At 39.3% G+C, this 18,461-nt stretch overlaps 1 protein-coding gene and 1 long non-coding RNA gene across 3 annotated transcripts in view; one reads left to right on the forward strand and one right to left on the reverse strand.

Annotated features, from left to right (window-relative positions):
- Positions 1-18,461, forward strand: part of ANK2 (ankyrin 2) — a 749,119-nt gene that overhangs the window by 270,019 nt on the left and 460,639 nt on the right. The window lies entirely within an intron of this gene.
- LOC143974931 (uncharacterized) overlaps positions 1-18,461 on the reverse strand; it is a 57,334-nt gene that overhangs the window by 17,862 nt on the left and 21,011 nt on the right. The window contains exon 3 of the long non-coding RNA XR_013272299.1: positions 18,031-18,092. This is a non-coding gene — a long non-coding RNA (uncharacterized LOC143974931). The remainder of the gene's footprint in view (positions 1-18,030; positions 18,093-18,461) is intronic.

Here is an 18,461-nt window from a genome sequence, read left to right on the forward strand (position 1 = left end):
ACACAAAATGCAATTTGTAAATGAAGGTGTTTATTATTAAAGGTGAAAAAAAAATCCAAAACCATCATGGCCCTGTGTGAAAAAGTGATTGCCCCCTTGTTAAAACATACTATAACTGTGGTTGTCCACACCTGAGTTCAATTTCTCTAGCCACACCCAGGCCTGATTATTGCCACACCTGTTCACAATCAAGGCATCACTTAAATAGGAGCTGCTTGACACAGTAAGGTCCACCAGAAGATCCTTAAAAGCTACACATCATGCCGAGACCCAAAGAAATTCAGGAGCAATTGAGAAAGAAAGTAATTGAGATCTATCAGTCTGGAAAGGGTTATAAAGCCATTTCCAAAGCTTTGGGAATCCAGCGAACCACAGTGAGAGCCATTATCCACAAATGGCGAAGACATGGAACAGTGGTGAACCTTCCCAGGAGTGGCCGGCCGCCCAAAATTACCCCAAGAGCGCAGCGACGACTCATCCAAGAGGTCACAAAAGACCCCACAACAACGTCCAAGGAACTGCAGGCCTCACTTGCCTCAGTTAAGGTCAGCGTTCATGCCTCCACCATCAGGAAAAGACTGGGCAAAATGGCCTGCATGGCAGAGTTCCAAGGAGAAAACCACTGCTGAGCAAAAAGAACATCAAAGCTCGTCTCAATTTCTCCACAACACATCTTGATGATCCCCAAGACTTTTGGGACAACATTCTGTGGACCGATGAGACAAAAGTGGAACTCTTTGGAAGGTGTGTGTCCAAGTATATCTGGCGTAGAAGGAACACTGCATTTCATAAAAAGAACATTATACCAACAGTAAAATATGATGGTGGTAGTGTGATGGTCTGGGGCTGTTTTGCTGCTTCAGGACCTGGAAGACTTGCCGTGATAAAAGGAACTATGAATTCTGCTGTCTACCAAGAGATCCTGAAGGAGAATGTCCGACCATCTGTTCGTGTACTCAAGCTGAAACGAACTTGGGTTCTGCAGCAGGACAATGATCCTAAACACACCAGCAAGTCCACCACCGAATGGCTGAAGAAAAACAAATGAAGACTTTGGAGTGGCTTAGCCAAAGTCCTGACCTGAATCCTATTGAGATGTTGTGGTATGACCTTAAAAAAGGCCGTTCATGCTCGAAAACCCTCTAATGTAACTGAATTAGGACAATTCTGCAAAGATGAGTGGGCCAAAATTCCTCCAGGACGCTGTAAAAGCCTCATTGCACGTTATCGCAAACGCTTGGTTGCAGTTGTTGCTGCTAAGGGTGGCCCAACCAGTTATTAGGTTTAGGGGGCAATCACTTTTTCACACAGGGCCATGATGGTTTGGATTTTTTTTCACCTTTAATAATAAACACCTTCATTTACAATTGCATTTTGTGTTTACTTGTGTTGTCCTTGACTATTGTTTAAATTGGTTTGATGTTCCGAAACACTTAAGTGTGACAAACATGCAAAGGAACAGGAAATGAGGAAGGGGGCAAACACTTTTTCACACCACTGTATCCCTCTTCTTCTCTCTATCTGTCTCTCTCTCTCTCCCCCTCCCTCTCCCTCCCCCTCCTTCTCTCTCTCTTGCTCCTTCTCTCTCTCTCCCCCTCCCTCTCCTTCTCTCTCTTTCTCTTGCTCTCCTTCTCTATCTCTCTCTGTACCTGGGTCACTAGTTCTTTTGTGGCCCTTGTTGGGTGAGCCTATTTGTATTTATTTAAATAGATATTTAACTTATCACATTCTACTATAAAATGAGATCCGAGGCTGTCTCCAGTTAGTTATCTACAGCAATCTGAATTTTTAAAATGCTGTACCCATGTTTTTTTAATAAGTTTAATTGGCATGTTTTAGGGTAGTAATCTCTTCCATCAAGTGTATTTTATCTACTCTCAGTATCGACCAGTGGCGGTGATCTAGATGTCTTCTGTTTGGGGTGGACATGAGGTATTGTGGAATAGTAGTGCCCATGGGTCCTGTGGAAGAGTTACAGTAGGGATCTTTATTATTACGTTGACAATCTGTCCCCAAAAAAGATTTTATTAAACACTGCCACCAAATATGAGAAAATGTGCCTGGGGCAAGTCCACACTTCCAGAACAACCCAAAGGTCTGGGATTTCCATCTATTTAGACAGACTAGGTTCTTTTACCATCAGGCAAGGAGCTCAAAATTGCTCTCTGATATGTTAGTATTAATAGAAGAAGTATGGGTCGAGAGAAGCATTTATAGCACCATAAAGTTTAAAAACGTATTGCACTATTGCACTACCACATAAAAACAAGTAGGGGACATCTAATAAGCTGCTGAAAGAAAAGAAAAAAAATAAGAAAAAGGGTATTCGGGTAATAAGTGCAATGGCATTACAGCCAATAGATTTTAGATTTTGTTTTTGTATATTTTAACCACTTCAGCCGAGAAGGTTTTACCCTCTTCCTGACCAGAGCACTTTTTGCGATTCGACACTTAGTCGATTCAACTGACAATTGAGCGGTCCTGCGATGTTGAACCCATACAAAACTGACGTTCTTTTTTCCCCACAAATAGTTTTCTTTTGGTGGTATTTGATCACCTCTGCGGTTTTTATTTTTTGCGTTATAAACAACAAAAACAATTTTGAAAAGAAAAGCAATAGTTTTTACTTTTTACTATAATAAATATCCCCCAAAAATATATATAAAAAAATGTTTTTCCTCAGTTTAGGCTGATATGTATTCTACATCTACATATTTTTGGTAAAAAAAAAATCACAATAAGCGTATATATAGATTGGTTTGTGCAAAAGTTATAGTGTCTACAAAATAATTTATAGTTTTATAGCATTTTTTTTATTAGTAATGGCAGTGATCTGCGATTTTATCATGACTGCGACATTATGACGGACACACCAGACACTTTTGACACTATTTTGGGACCATTGTCATTTATACAGCGATCAGTACTATAAAAATGCACTGATTCTGTGTAAATGACACTGGCAGGGAAGGGTTAAACACTAGGGGGCGATCAAGGGGTTAAGTGTGTCCTAGGGAGTGATTCTAACTGGGGGGGGGGGGGGCTACTACTCACATGACAGAGATCACTGCTCCCGATGACAGGGACCAGTAGATCTCTGTCATGTCACTAGGCAGAACATGGAAATGCCTTGTTTACCTAGGCATCTCCCAGTTCTTCCGCTCCATGACACGATCACGGGCCCCTTTAAGATGCGCCCACAATGCAGCATCTTAAAGGGGGCGTACCTGTACGCCCATTTGCCCAGCCGTGCCATTGTGCCGATGTATATCATCGTGTGCAGGTCTGCATGTGGTTAAAGTTGCACTTCTGTTTGTCAAAAGCAATATTTTGTTTATGAAATTTGGTTTTAATTTATAAAGATGTTATATATATAACAACGGCTAAATCTGTGTTGGTAGTACATGTTCAAACCTTAATACCATAAATAATAACGTGTTATTAGGTTTTTTGGCAATGCATGAGTTTGGCAATGCATTAAAATGTAACTAAACCCATACGATTTTAGTTGCCTAAAATGTACTGGAGATTTTAGTTGACTAAAATGCAACTAAAACAATTCAGATGACGTAAATATGACTAAAAAACAAACAATTCAGATGACCTAAATACGTCTTAAACTAAAATGGGCATTTTAGTCAAAAAACTTTGACTAAAATAAATCAAAATTTGATGTCAAAATTAACACTGGTTTGGATTATTAAGGAAAGTTGAAAGTGATTTTCGTTTGGTCAATGTGGGCAATCTATTTTTACATTACTCTTTATTATAACAGTTTACAGTCTTAAAAAATATACATTTATCTGTAAGTATTTTTGAATATTTAAAGACTTTATGCACTATTTAGAAACATTCACACACAATTAGATCTGGTATTAAATATATCTATAGATATCTATATCTATCTATGTCATATCTAGAGTTATTTGGATTAAGTGAGGTGGGGGGGCACATGCTGAAATACATTTGAGAACAGAACTTATTGTTGCCTTATGAAATAATCATCTTGTCATTGATGCATGTGTTTTGCGTGCACAACTCCTTTGATAGCAGTTGACAAGGGTTCCGTATTTAGGGTTTATTATTGCCAAAATTGACTTAAAAGTTGTCTGCAGGAGTTCTTTCCAGTATTTAATGATATATTCCATCCGTACATGTCTGTGAGGCTTCTGTGGCCTTTTTTTCATAGTACTCTCCTGAAGAGTCAATCCAAAAAGACGTGCCATGTCTCAATGGCCATATACCAAGGGAGGCTGGTTGCTATGGTAATAGCCACATGGCATGTGATCAAGATGGTAATTAGCAATGTTCCTGGAATAGGCCATCACCTTATGTCTGGATATGTAAAACAATCAGATTTTCCTAATCACAGCTACTAACAATGAATCATTTTGCAGAAACATGTTTATATTGTCAGCAATGGCACAGATGTGATTTTAATACTCATAAATGCTTAGCTATCTGATTTTCATCTCTGCTTTAGTAATCACTTGCTATAATAATAGCAGGACCTCTTGTTAGTGTGAGGCTTATTGAGCAGACGGCACCACCTGCCACTCATTTCTTTGTTGTCTTTCAGTTCATGAGTTATCTGTAGAACTGCAATGTTGATTCACCTCTCTTGTTTTGATTACAGAATAATTAATATGTCCCTGTCCTGGTGCCTGCCTGACTATACTGTTATGAAAAAGAGATGCTTGCTAAAAAAAAATCTGTATTTAAGTCCTCCACAAATGTTGGATGCTGGCATCCCCCACAGTGCTCTGTGAGTTCATGTGCCTTCCCTTACACAGTAGGTATGTAATGGTTGGCAGAAAGAACCATAGTAGGCTGCAGGGTACACCAGCATCCAACACACCCGCAAGTGTGCCAGATGCCGGAGATTCTTCAGCAAGGTTCTCACTGCAACACAGGAATGTTTGGTTGGGTAGGAATCGGGACAGGTAAGCATTTCATGTATATGTGAATTAATTTACACCTTGTAAAACAACCCAGTTAGTTTAAAATAGAAATGCAATGCAAAACGTGTGTGTGTGTGTGTATACTGTATATATCTATATCTATATATATATATATATATATATATATAGATATATATATTTATATCTATATCTATATATATCTATATATATATATATATATATATATATATATATATATATATACTTTTTTTTTCTTTCTCTTTTATAGTGGATCACATAAGGGTCTTAGAGAGGTGGAGATAAAGACTGGGGGGGGGGGGGGGGGGGGGGGCACCAGCCTGACCATTGGAGGACAGGCAGGCTGTGCTCTGAAAAGACAATTTGGGGAATCTAAACAATTATATGCCAGCTGTGGTCTGGTATGGTTCTAATGCATTTCACTCTACTGTACAAAGAAAAGGCTATGACATAGGCATCACAGCCAGGACAGTGACCATATTGACTAAGACCAAGTGGATTGTACATAATGAACTAATAATAATAATCTTTATTAACACAAAATCACTCAAAGTGCATATCATAACCATCTAATTAATCAAATATCTACCCTCCACCAATTACCATGTTAAAGGCAAGGCGACATTGTCTTCACACACACACACACACACACACACACACACACACACACACACACACACACACACACAGAATTGTCTGGACATCATTTCAGGTATATAAAGTACATGGCATTCAATTAATGGCAAATGCCATCCAGTATAATTATAAGTATAAATCAATAATAGCTGACATGTTGATATTCCTCTTGTCAATTCATTTGTCACTTCGTAAATCAGAATACTTATTGCTCTCCAGTATAAGTAATGCCACGCACACATGGCCGGACTTTTCAACAGCAAAAGTCCGACCGAACGAATTCGTTCAATCGTGTGTGGGCTTCATCGGACCTTTGCTGACGAAAAATCTGACGGACTTTATATTTAGAACATGTTTCAAATATTTCCGACAGACTCGAGTCCGGTCGAAAAATGCGTTTGTCTGTATGCTAGTCCGATGGACGAAAACCAAGGCTAGGGCAGCTATTGGCTACTGGCTACGAACTTCCTTATTCTAGTCCGGTCGTACGTCATCACGGTCGAATCCATAAGACTTTGGTGTGATTGTGTGTAGACAAGTCTGATTCAACGGAAGTCCATTGAAACTGTCGAAAAGTGCAACGGAATTCAGTTAGTTGAAAAGTCCGGTAGCGTGTATGCAGCATTAGAGCTATAAAGCATATCTCAACATCAGTTGCATTTCTCAAAGTCCACCAGTGGTAGTGCTAAAGCAAGCAGTAAATAGTTGCAAAGAAGGTTGGTCATGCTGACAGATACTTTCTAATGAAGAAGAATTGTCAATTGACCAAAAAAACTGTTTTCTCTCTTGATGCAAATTCACCCAGCAGGGGTCAAGCTCAGACTTACCAGCTTCAGCAAAGCAACTTGCCGCTCCATCATCAATTAAACCTGACTACAGCTTTCCATAACTATGGGGTAGATTTACTAAAACGGGTGCACACAGAATCTGGTGCAGCTATGTATAGTAGCCCATCAGCTTCTATTTCAGCTTGTTCAGGAAAGCGTTAGCAATAAAACCTGGAAGCTGATTGGTTTCTATGCAGAGTTGCACCATATTTTGCACTTTCCAGTTTTAGTAAATTATCCCCAACGTGTCCCATATGGATGGATGGTAAAGGCTATACTTAGCCACATGAGAATCTCCATTGAGCTGTGCACCCAGCACAGAATTTTGCTCCATTGGCTTTGACCTCATAAAGTCAGGGGAGGGTAATGCAGATTTTTAAAGCACATTTTTTGTTTTATAATTGTGTTATAGTTTTAGTATAGTAAGCAGTAGAATTGTCATGGTATGAACATATCATTGCTTTTTTAATGGACTCCTTAGTGTCTTATCTATTTTTCCTAGAGAAACCAATCAATAGCTCTTCCAAATGCATATTAGAATCTAAACACAGGAGATGCAAAATGCAATAAGAACAGTTCTTGTTTTCTATACTGGACAGATTCTGCCGTTCATTTGGCCATTTGGTAGTGGAAAGGTAAAAGAAGAAATACATTTTTTTTGCTACAAACTTGTTCCAATGATCCTTTGTTGCTAACAAAATAATTAAGTTGCTATCAAGGTAGAATTACTCAATAGTATGCAATTATCAGATTGTAGAGAATTGTGAAATTTTGAGGAATGCAGGTTCATTTACCATGTAGTAGAACTATATTGGATATTAACCGTTTGCCGACCAGCCGCCGTCATTACACTGCAGCAGGTTGGCATGGCTGCACGACTCGCCGTAGTTGTACATCTGCCATTTTAAGAGAACTAGGGGGCACATGTGTGTGCCCATGGTCGCTCCTCAGAGAGCCAGAATGGGGATCTGCCAATGTAAACAGACAGATCCCGTTCTACCAGGGAAGTAGAGAGAGATCTGCTGTTCCTAGTGATCAGGAACAGCAATCTCTCTCTACTCCCAGTCAGTACACTGCCCCTACAGTTAGAAACACCTCCCTAGGGATCACTTAACCTTTTGATCGCCCCCTAGTGTTAACCCCCTGCCAGTGACATTTATACAGTAATCAATGGCTATTTTTAGCTCTGATCGCAGTATAAATGTCAGTGATCCCAAAAAAGTGTCAAAAGTGTCTGATCTGTCCGCTGCAATGTTGCAGTCCCGCTATCAATCGCTAATCACCTCCATTACTAGTAAAAAAAAATTATAATGAAAATGCCATAAATATCTCTTCTATTTTGTAGACGCTATAACTTTTGTGCAAACCAATAAATATACGCTTATTGCAATTTTTTGACCAAAAATATGTAGAATACATATTTGCCTAAACTAATGAAGACATTTTTTTTCTATTTATTATAGTAAAAAGTAAACAATATTATTATTTTTTTTTAAAGTGTCGCTCTTTTTTGTTTATAGCGCAAAATAAAAAAAACGCAGAGGTGATCATATACCACCAAAAGAAAGCTCTATTTTGTTTGTGTACAATGTTGCATGATTGTGAAATTGTCAGTTAAAGCGACACAGTGCCATATTGCAAAAAATGGGCTGGTCATTAAGGGGGTAAATCTTTTTGGTCCTTAACCTCCCTGGCGGTATGATTCAGTCTGGATTTAGGTGCTGAAAGCGGTACAATTATTTTGCATGGAAATGTGGCGTTTTATATTGTAGTCCTGTAATTCTTAGGAATAACTCTCTTAAATCTGTTCAAACCAGAGTCTAGCAGACATCCCGGGTATGATAAAGTTTATTATATAATAAAGAATAATAAAAATTATTCAATAATGTAATCAAATCCTAAAACACTGAAAAAGGGACACTTTTTGGTTGCTATGGACAATCTCCAAATTTCAGGTAGAAAAAAACAGTATTTATAATATAAAAGTACATGCAGGGCACTGCACAGACCACTAGGGACAAAGGGGGTGTGTAATTTTGAATACAGCACTGTAATCTGTAAGATTACAGTGCTGTGTGTGTTTTGTGTGTTTTTACTTTTTTGAATTTGCCGCCGTTCTCCGCTCCCGTGCGCCGTAACGTCGCAGGGAACGGAGCTCGGCGGCATTCGGCACTGTGAATCGAGCGGAGGACAGCTCGATCACACAGTGCGGAGGACATCGCTGGATCCAGGGGACAAGGTAAGTAACTCTCCCTGTGTCCTCCCCTGCATCCAGCGATGCGATCCCGAGTCTGGCTCGGGGTTACCGCTCCTGTCAGTAAAATCCCAACCCGAGCCAGACTCGGGATTACTGCTAGGGGGGGTTAAGTGGTTAAGCAGCACTAGCTTTAGAGATGAGTTGCATTTTTACATGCATGTTAACTGCTTTTGTTGCACTTAATCGAATGCTAACTTTTCTGTAATTGACCCTTAAATAAGGCATGTTTCCATTTTTATCTTCCATAGGTGCTGAGTAAGAAGGGGCAGGATTTAATGTGATTTAAAGGCTCTTCTTTTCCCTAGAAAAAAAATAAACATGTTATACTTACCTGGCCTGTTGCTGTGGATTTGCACAAAGCAGCCCAGATCCTCCTCTTTTTGGGTCTCTCTTCTGTCACCCTGGCCCCTTGATCCTGTAAAGTGTCCCCACAGCAAGCAGCTTGCTATGGGGGCACCCGAGCTGAGTCACATCTCCCTGTGTCCATTTAGACACAGAGCCCTGACCCATCCCCACCCCTCTCTCCCCTGGTTGGCTAGCTGACTTTGATTCTCCCTCCTGATTGGCTGAGACACAGCAGTGGCTCCCACTGCTGTGTCTCAGCCAATCAGGAGGGAAAATCTCAGGTGGCTGAGATGCTCATGGGCATCGCTGGACAGAGAGGGACCTCAGATAAGTGTTAGAGGGGCTGAGGGAGGCTGCTGCACACAGAAGGCTTTTTATCTTAATGCATAGAAGGCATTAAGATGAAAAACATCTGCCTTTACAGCTCCTTTAAAGTAGAATTAAAGACAAAAGAGGCATTTTTCCTATTTTGAATAGAGTAGGGGACAGTTATAACCCTTATTAATTTTTCCCTGCTGTATAGAGTATGTGTTTCATTGGGGAGATTTCCTTTCACTTCCTGTCCCGTAACCAAAACAGGATGTGAAATTAAATCCCTTCAAAGTAAGGGAATCACAGGTTGTTGAAACCCCTCTATTCCTGTGTTGGGAACAACCCGAAATTTGGGATTTACTTTTACTTTCATTCTCAGTGGCAACAATAAACAGGACAAATGGAGAGGGAATACAGACAGCAATAAACATCTTGCAGGTGTTCTAATCCCTCTCCACCCAATCAGAAACTTAAAAAAACAAACAAAAAAAAAACCTTTAATTATACTTCAATGCTTTTTGCTATTGCCATTTTTGATATGTAAAGCATGATCTGAGTCAACAGCAGCTTGCCAAAGACTTTTGTACGTTTCATCATCTAAAACCAGAGTGTACAGATGAGCAATATTTGACATTGGCTGGAACGACTCAATGTGTCATTATGAAAAGGAATATGAAAGCAGTTAAACAATTTGTTTTAATATTACATTCCTAATTACTGTAAGCATTTTTTGCAGTGGCATAAATTAAAAGTGACCAGATTACGCTGAAGAGCTAAAGAATAATTGGGCTATTATTATGATTACACAGTGCTTAAATCAGTGCCTATAATATGGCATATCAACTATTATAAAATTAATAGGAAATGCAGCTTTGTTTTTACTTGGTGTAGAAATCATTTTGAAAGTTAATAGATGGTGGTGTATGTAAAGCTGTGTGTGTAATAATGATTTATTCATCTAGGTACGAGTATGTAGGAGTGTTGTTACACTGTGAAGCTGATACAAAGGCTTCAGCAAAGAAAATAAGAGAACAAGTAGAGCAGTTGCCAACTCATAGCCACCACTCAGATTTAATTTATAAGTATGATGTGATCAATACCATAGGGGAGGTGGGCTCACACATCCTACAGAATTGCTTATCTTGAGGGATGCATAGTATTGATTTTAATCTAACATATTGTCTGACTCAGGTAGGGCTGAATACTGAAATAAAGATGGGTACCAAAATTTCAACTCCACCCCACTGTAACCACTCCACACTATTCCATAAATTAACACAAAAACTGTTTTTTTTTCTTGGCCACAGCTTTAATACAAGACATTAAGTTCACATTTAACACAAAGAGAACTGTCCAATAGTGAAGAAGGTGAAGCTCTTCTGACTTTCATCATCCAATCATGTGAATATGATTGGGTATTCTTTGCAAAGTAAATTTTTACCACATTCATTCAATTGCCTTTAGTAAATCAACCCCATCCACATCAGTGCCTAACCTCACAAATGTTTTACTGCTGGGAGAATGGTCAAACATTCCCATAGACACATGCCTAAACCTTGTGGACAGCCTTCCTAGAAGAGTTGAGGCTGTTATAGCTGCAAAGGTTGGGCCAACTCAATTTTGAACCCTACGGACTAAGACTGGCATGCCATTAAAGTTCATATGTGTGTAAAGGCAGGCATCTCCCAATACTTTTGGTAATATAGTGTATGTATATATATATATATATATATATATATATATATATATATATATAAAGAATCCTTGACATGGCCTCCCAAAATTATTATCTGTTGGCCACCAGCCATTATACACCAGTTTGTATACACCGCACTGGCACATTTCCAGCCGTGAAAAACTATGTGAGTCCCCCTTTAAATTTCATGAAACTCAGGCATAATTTTTGTGACAGCATACAACAACTTGTCACCCGAAAATAACCTTACACATGAGTTTCATTTTCTTTTCGGCACTGTCAACAGCTGGCCACAGAATTTTGGGGCTGAATCCTGAGCACCATCTCCGTTCCCATTGGAGCTGCAATTCCCTACTCAAGAGCTTCCCACAAACCAAAACAAAACACATCCAGTCCTGTCCTATTGGGGTTGGACTCCATCGTTGTGAAAATTGACAGGGTCTATCTCTAAACAGACTGTACTGAACTTTAAATCAGCACTGTACCTGGAAAAAAGTCCAAGCCATGCAAAATGAAAGACCTGATGTTTAAAATCAACTTATAAATTGCAAAAAGCCCACTCACCTCATTTTCCTTGCATGTCCCCCTCGCATCTACAACAACTTTACTTCCAAGTGCACTTTGAGTGCCCTTTTAAGTGCACTTGCAGTGCAAATTGGAGTTTCCTTTAGTAAATAACCCCCTTAATGTGTTTCTGTATACTGGAGCAGGAGCCACTTGGGAATTCATGACCTAAGAAACTAGTTACACACTGTGCCCAGATTTACAGATACACTTTTACATAATATTTACAGTGCCTTGAAAAAGTATTTATACCCCGTGAAATTTTCCACATTTGGTCATGTTACAACCAAAAATGTAAATTTATTTTATTGGGATTTTATGTGATAGACCAACACAAAGTGGCACAGAATTGAAAAGTAGAAGGAAAATGATTAATGGTTTTCATTTTTTTTTACAATTAAATAGGTGAAAAGTGTGATGTGCATTTGTATTCAGCCCCCCCCAATACTTTGTAGAACTAGCTTTACAATTACAGATACAAGTATTTTTGGGGATGTCTCTACCAGCTTTGCACATCTAGAGAGTGACATTTTTTTGCCCATTCTTTGCAAAATAACATCTGCGAACAGCAATTTTCAAGTCTTGCCACAAATTCTCAATTGGATTTAAGTCTGGACTTTGACTGTGCCATTCTAACACATGAATATGCTTTAATCTAAACCATTCCATTGTAGCTCTGGCTGTATTTTTAGGGTTGTTGTCCTGCTGGAAGGTGAACCTCTGCCTCAGTCTCAAGTGTTTTGCAGACTCTAACAGATTTTCTTCTAAGATTGCCCTGTATTTGGCTCCATCCATCTTCCCATCGACTCTGACCAGATTCCCTGTCCCTGCTGAAGAAAAGGATCCCCACAACATGATGTTCCCACCACCATGTTTCATGGTGAGGATGGTGTGTTCAGAGTTATGTGCAGTGTTAGTTTTCGCCACACATAGCGTTTTGCTTTTAGGCCAAAAAGTAAAATTTTGCTCTCACCTGACCAGAGCACCTTCTTCCACATGTTTGCTGTGTCCCCCACATGGCTTCTCACAAAATGCAAACTGGACTTCTTACGGCTTTCGTTCAACAATATCTTTCTTCTTGCCACTCTTCCATAAAGAGCAGATTTGTGGAGTGTATGAATAATAATTGTCCTGTGGACAGATTCTCCCACTTGAGCTTTCGATCTCTGCAGCTCCCTCAGAGTTACCACGGGCCTCTTGGCTGCTTCTCTGGTGATTGCTCTCCTTGTCCGGACTGTCAGTTTAGGTGAACGACCATGTCTTGCTAGGTTTGCAGCTGTGCCATACTCTTTCCATTTACGGATGATGGATTTAACAGTGCTCCGTGAGATGTTCAAAGCTTGGGATATTTACCTATTTCACCTAACCCTGCTTTAAACTTTTCCACAACGTTATCCCTGACCTGTCTGGCGTTTTTCTTGGCCTTTATGACGCTGTTTGTTCACTAAGGTTCTCTAACAAACCTCTGAGGGCTTTACAGAACAACTGTATTTATACTGAGATTAAATTACACATATGTGGACTCTGTTTACTATTTAGGTGACTTCAAGCAATTGGTTCCACTAGAGTAGTTAAGGATATCAGAGTAAAGGGGGCTGAATGTAAATGCATGCCGCACTTTTCAGAGCAAGCGGACAAAGTATCATACAAAAGGGCACCTCACTCCTTTTCAAGCTGATAAAACCATTTTTGGAGTTGTAGGCACAGCTCCTAAAATAGATGTTACCTTTAATTGGATGATTGATATATTAATCAACAGTTTGTTGATTGATAACATGTTTCAAAAAAGGACAGATCACTGCTAATTTAATCTCCTTATGAAAGTGCAATACGTTTGAAAGTCATGCTGATCCAATTGATTCAATATACTCTGTGTCAATAAAATAGTAGCTTTTGCATTAGTATGGCAGCCAGACAATTAGCACTGATCAGTGTTGCCAACCTACCAGATTGAAATTTACTGACACGACACCCAAAACTTACTGGCACTGTAGTTTTTACTGGCATATCCAAAAAGTTACAAAATGTCATTTTCAAGTGCAAATTTCAGTATTTAGGCTACAAACAAGTACAATATGCAATGATGATTTAAGGTAGATATTAACCCCCCTGACGGTATTCCCGAGTCTGACTCGGGGTGGATTTTTTATACCAAGAGCGGTATCCCCGAGTCAGACTCGGGACAGCGTCGCTGGATCCAGGAGGAGGTTTACTTACCTTCTCCTTCGGATCCAGCGATGTCCCCCCGCTGTACGAGCGAGCCGTGTCTCGCTCGATGCATCACACCGCCGATCTCCGTGCCCTGCGAGCGTTGCGACGCACGGGCACGGAGATCGGCGCCAAATTCAAAAAGTGAAACAAACAGTATACATACAGTATAATGTAATCTTACAGATTACATTGCTGTATGTAAATATTTCACATCCCCGTTGTCCCTAGTGGTCTGCCCAGTGTCCTGCATGCAGTTTTATATAATAAAAACTGTTCTTTATGCCTGGAAACTGGAGATTGTCCATAGCAACCAAACTGTCATTGTACATCAAAAATGATTTTAGACCAGCTAGAAAACAGCGATAATAAATTAGAATCACTCGCAGAATTGAGCGATAGTGATTTGTGGGGAGATCCGTCATCAAATACTGAAAAGTAATGACAGTGACAATTCTGCAACTGAGCAAATTTCAGTGTTTTTGATTTGATTACATTATTGAATAATTTTTATTATTGTTATATTATTATTTGGTACAATTATTTATAATTATTTATTATATTATAATTTATGATTTAATTTTTCAAACTTTATCATACCCGGGATGTCTGCTAGACTCTGGTTTGGACAGATTTAAGAGAGTTATTCCTAAGAATTGCAGGACTACAATATAAAACGCCAAATTTTCATGCAAAATAATGGTACCGCTTTTAGCACCTAAAATCCGAAATAATCGTACCGCCAGGGAGGTTAAGGCAAAAACATATTTCTTATTTTATTTTTGATATAGTAAATAAGTAGCTCAGGGACAGGAATCGAGAGGGCAAGAAATTACAATGGGCGGTGCACACACATGAAATTGACTCTCACAGTGACACTGACAGCAGTGTGCAGCAGCATAGATGATGATCGCACTTCACCAACATGACATGTCCCCTCCTGGCATGGAGAGTCACAGTGACCCTCTGTCTCCATGCAGGTGGTCCCTTCAGCCCACTCCCGGCCTGCCTTCCTCCTGTTCTGCAGAACTGCACATGAGGCTTTGACTGCTCCATTTCCTTGCATCATGACTTCATGGGACACACTGCCATCACAGGCCAAACACACTGTAGCAAGCACTCGGATAGTTTCGGCCAAGCATCACAGCCATATTTTTTACTGGTAACCTTTTTCTTTCACTGGCATTTACTGGCAGCAGAAAAGTGCCCATTTTTTACTGGCTGCCAGTAAAAATACTGGCAGTTGGCAACACTGGCACTGACAATCGGGCACCTATTATTTTCAGAAGGATGTCAGCAGTTACTGCCCAAAGAATTCTCGGTTTTGGTTTCCTTTAACTCTCTAAGCGAGAATGTATGCCACGGCAATCAAAGTGAACTCTAGTACACTAATGTTCTCTCTGTGATACATTTATTTTGAGTCAATGCCAGAATAAAAGGGCCGCACTAATGTGCACAGAGTATAGAGTGGACACCACATTGGTCAGCGTATAGTAAACGTCATGTCATTGTTACAGTTTGCCCCCTTATATGTAATTCATCTGAATTTATTATGTGTAGCTGATAGTCCACTTTAAAGAAGGGAATGATGGCAATATGCCTGAGCTTGCAATAAGTAAATCTCAGTACTGTTATTCCTGCTAATGAATAATGAAAGGTTTCGCTAAAGCTTTCTTAAAGTTGGCAGTAGCATTTCCTGACTCATAAGAGACTGAATCAACGAGCTCATTGCGGATCATTTTCCATTTTGTATACAGTATTTGATAATGTTAGAACTGCACTATTTTTTAAATGTGTAGTTATTTGACAAAAATTTATGCCATTCTTTTTATAAATGCTAATTTACCATTAATAAGTACTTGAGATGCCCACAACATTGATGTGCAAAGGCAACACCAGGAGAGTATTGGTGCTCAGAGGAAACACTGATGAGTGCATTGGAGTGCAACAGAAACACTAACAGTACATTGGTGACATTGTGTGTTCAGAGGAAAGGCTAAGGGGTGTATTTAATAAATTGCATAGCAATTTACCCAGTGAAAGTAAGTGTATATTTGTTGCGAATGGGAATGGGATATAATATATTAGGCTATTTATTGTGGTCCCTAAAAAGAAAAATGTGTCTCTCTGTGCTCAATGGTTCAGGCACATAAAATTGTTAGTAGAAGGATAAAGGCAAACTCTGAGAATGATAATCTGATTATCATTCTCAGTGTTCCATACTCACAAAAAAAATTCCTTGACAAAGGATATCATGCAGACATCATCAGCAAAGCTCAATCCGAATGTGTCACTATCACCATGCCTTCAACCAAACAACAAACCACCTCTGATATCAGATTCATCACCAACTTCCACTGCAAAACCAAACAAATGGAACATGTAATTTCTCACATTTGCAACATACTTCTCTAAGACCCCAAACTTTCCTCAGTTATCCCCCACAAAACCCATGTTTGTATACAAAAGGACCCATCACAATCCTTTCCCCCCCTAGACCCACCCCAATGACTTTTTTCTGTAATATGACAGGAATGTATCAGTGCTAAAAGCCTTTGCAAAATGTGCGCCTTCGTACAACACTGTAAAAAAATCCTTTTCTGTTGCTAATGCCAAGGAATACACCATCGATACATTTTTCACCAGTTCCTTCACCTTTGTCATCTACTGTCTGTTATGCCCATGTGGCCTTCTCTATAGATCGTGCTAGATTTGGCGAGCAAAGAATATTTTTTGAAAGTGGTGATGTGGAACGCAGCATGCCCAGACATTTCACTCTTAAATGGATCAACTAAAAAGCTCAAAGACTGGGTCATAAAATCCACCGCCCCCTTTCTCCTTTGGTGAAAGACTTCAACAACTATGTAAACGGGAAAATTTGGGGATTTTTACCCTAAACACTTTGGCTCCAAAAGGTCTTAACGAAGATTTAGAAGTCCACATGATTATCTAGTCACCAAACATACATACATATGCAATTTTTCCAAATGTGGGAATTTGTGTTTCCCATAAATCCCCCTTTTTCATTTGTCAAGCATATGACATTTACTGTTTAACCACTTCCAGATCGCTCACTGTATATTTACTGCAGCAAGACGGGCGCTCTGTGCCAGATCACGTAGCTAGTGCACAACCTGACACCTCCGGATCAGGGTGCACGTGCGGCGCCGGCGGCCCACTCTCTCTATGATTATATACAGCGGGAGCCGATTGCAACTTTTTTGAGACATGTTGCTGCCATCAATATGAAAATTCCCTTATTTTTTTCATAAAATGGTACATTTTCAGTTTTAACACTTGATATGTTTTCTATTGTGAATAAAATACGAGTTTATGAGCTTTCTAAATAATTGCATTCTGTTTTTATGTAGATTTTACACAACTTTTTTGGAATTAAGGTTATATTTAAAAATGTTGTACTTCGTCCTAGCCAACTATAATAGGTTATTGTGCTAGAGATCATGTTTTCCTTGAAATCACATAATTCTGTTAAATTGCATGTTTATATGCGCCTTTTGAAGTGGCAAAACAGCTAGTTTGGAGTTAATGACCTGATACAATTCTAAATTCTGTGTCTGTAACAGCCCCCTTACCCCCCCAATATGTTTATCAAAAATGTTTGGCTATAGAAGGTACTGTTAGGATATGGTAATCAGCGGTTAATAATGTACTGAGGAATAATTGATACTGGGTGTATTCTTTCTGTAAGACACCATTAGTAATTAACATTTGAAACATACTCCTGTATCAGTTCTAACAGAAAATGACCTGGTACAATACAAGCATACCCTGTATAATGTTTATAATATAAAGCAAGAATCAAGCCAAATATTTTAGAAGACAAGATTTCCAGCACAGATGAGATAAGCATAATTCTAGTTTCTTGCTGGCATATTATCTTCAAGCAGCCAGGGCTTGTGCAATTAAAGTAATACTAAGTGAAATTAATGCGCTCGCTATGCTTTAATAAGATTCAGTAGTTGTGTGCTTTATCAAATGCTTCACATGGCTGGTAGCAAAGTCATAGCATATTCGATTCTCTTTATTGAAGTTTCCACCATGCTTTTTTATTTGAAGATGCAGAAAATTGTACGATTTAACCGGTGTGCTTATATGGAGATACTGGACTGAGGAGACTCCTACTAGATATAAAATCAGTATAGTGTGTGTTCAGTGAAGATCCCAGCATAGCCTATTAATAGAAACTTGTCAGGAAATAACAATGTGTGGGCTGTTGTTACTGACCTTGATTTTGAAAATGCTACAAACCTGGCTGTGTCAGGCTTCAGTACCCTTGAATCACAGACCTGCAACAAACATGTAGCAAATGAAAAACAATAAATAGGCTCAATTGCTTGTACTTAGACAGTAATTCAAACTTTTTAATTTTTTTTATACAACGTTACTCTACCAAGCTTTTTTTTTTCTTATTTAGGTGCTGCAGTGCAGAGGCCATTTTTCTTTTCACTTATTGTCTAAGTGACAACAGTATATGGGACAGAAGTCAGAGTAAATCTCCTCCAATGGAGATCTTATGATAGAGACTCCAGCCCAGAAGTGTAACTAGAGCCTTCAGGGCCCTAGTACAAGAAACTATGAAGGGTCCCACTGACCCCTCTTCCCTCCAAGCCCAGTGGAGGAATGCCTGGGCCTGGTTGCAAGTGTGCCATTTTCAA

This window comes from Lithobates pipiens, unplaced genomic scaffold (assembly GCF_037356315.1).
Source record: "Lithobates pipiens isolate NorthernLeopardFrog02 unplaced genomic scaffold, aLitPip1_a1.2 Scaffold_13, whole genome shotgun sequence".
In the NCBI taxonomy this organism is placed as follows: Eukaryota; Metazoa; Chordata; class Amphibia; order Anura; family Ranidae; genus Lithobates; species Lithobates pipiens.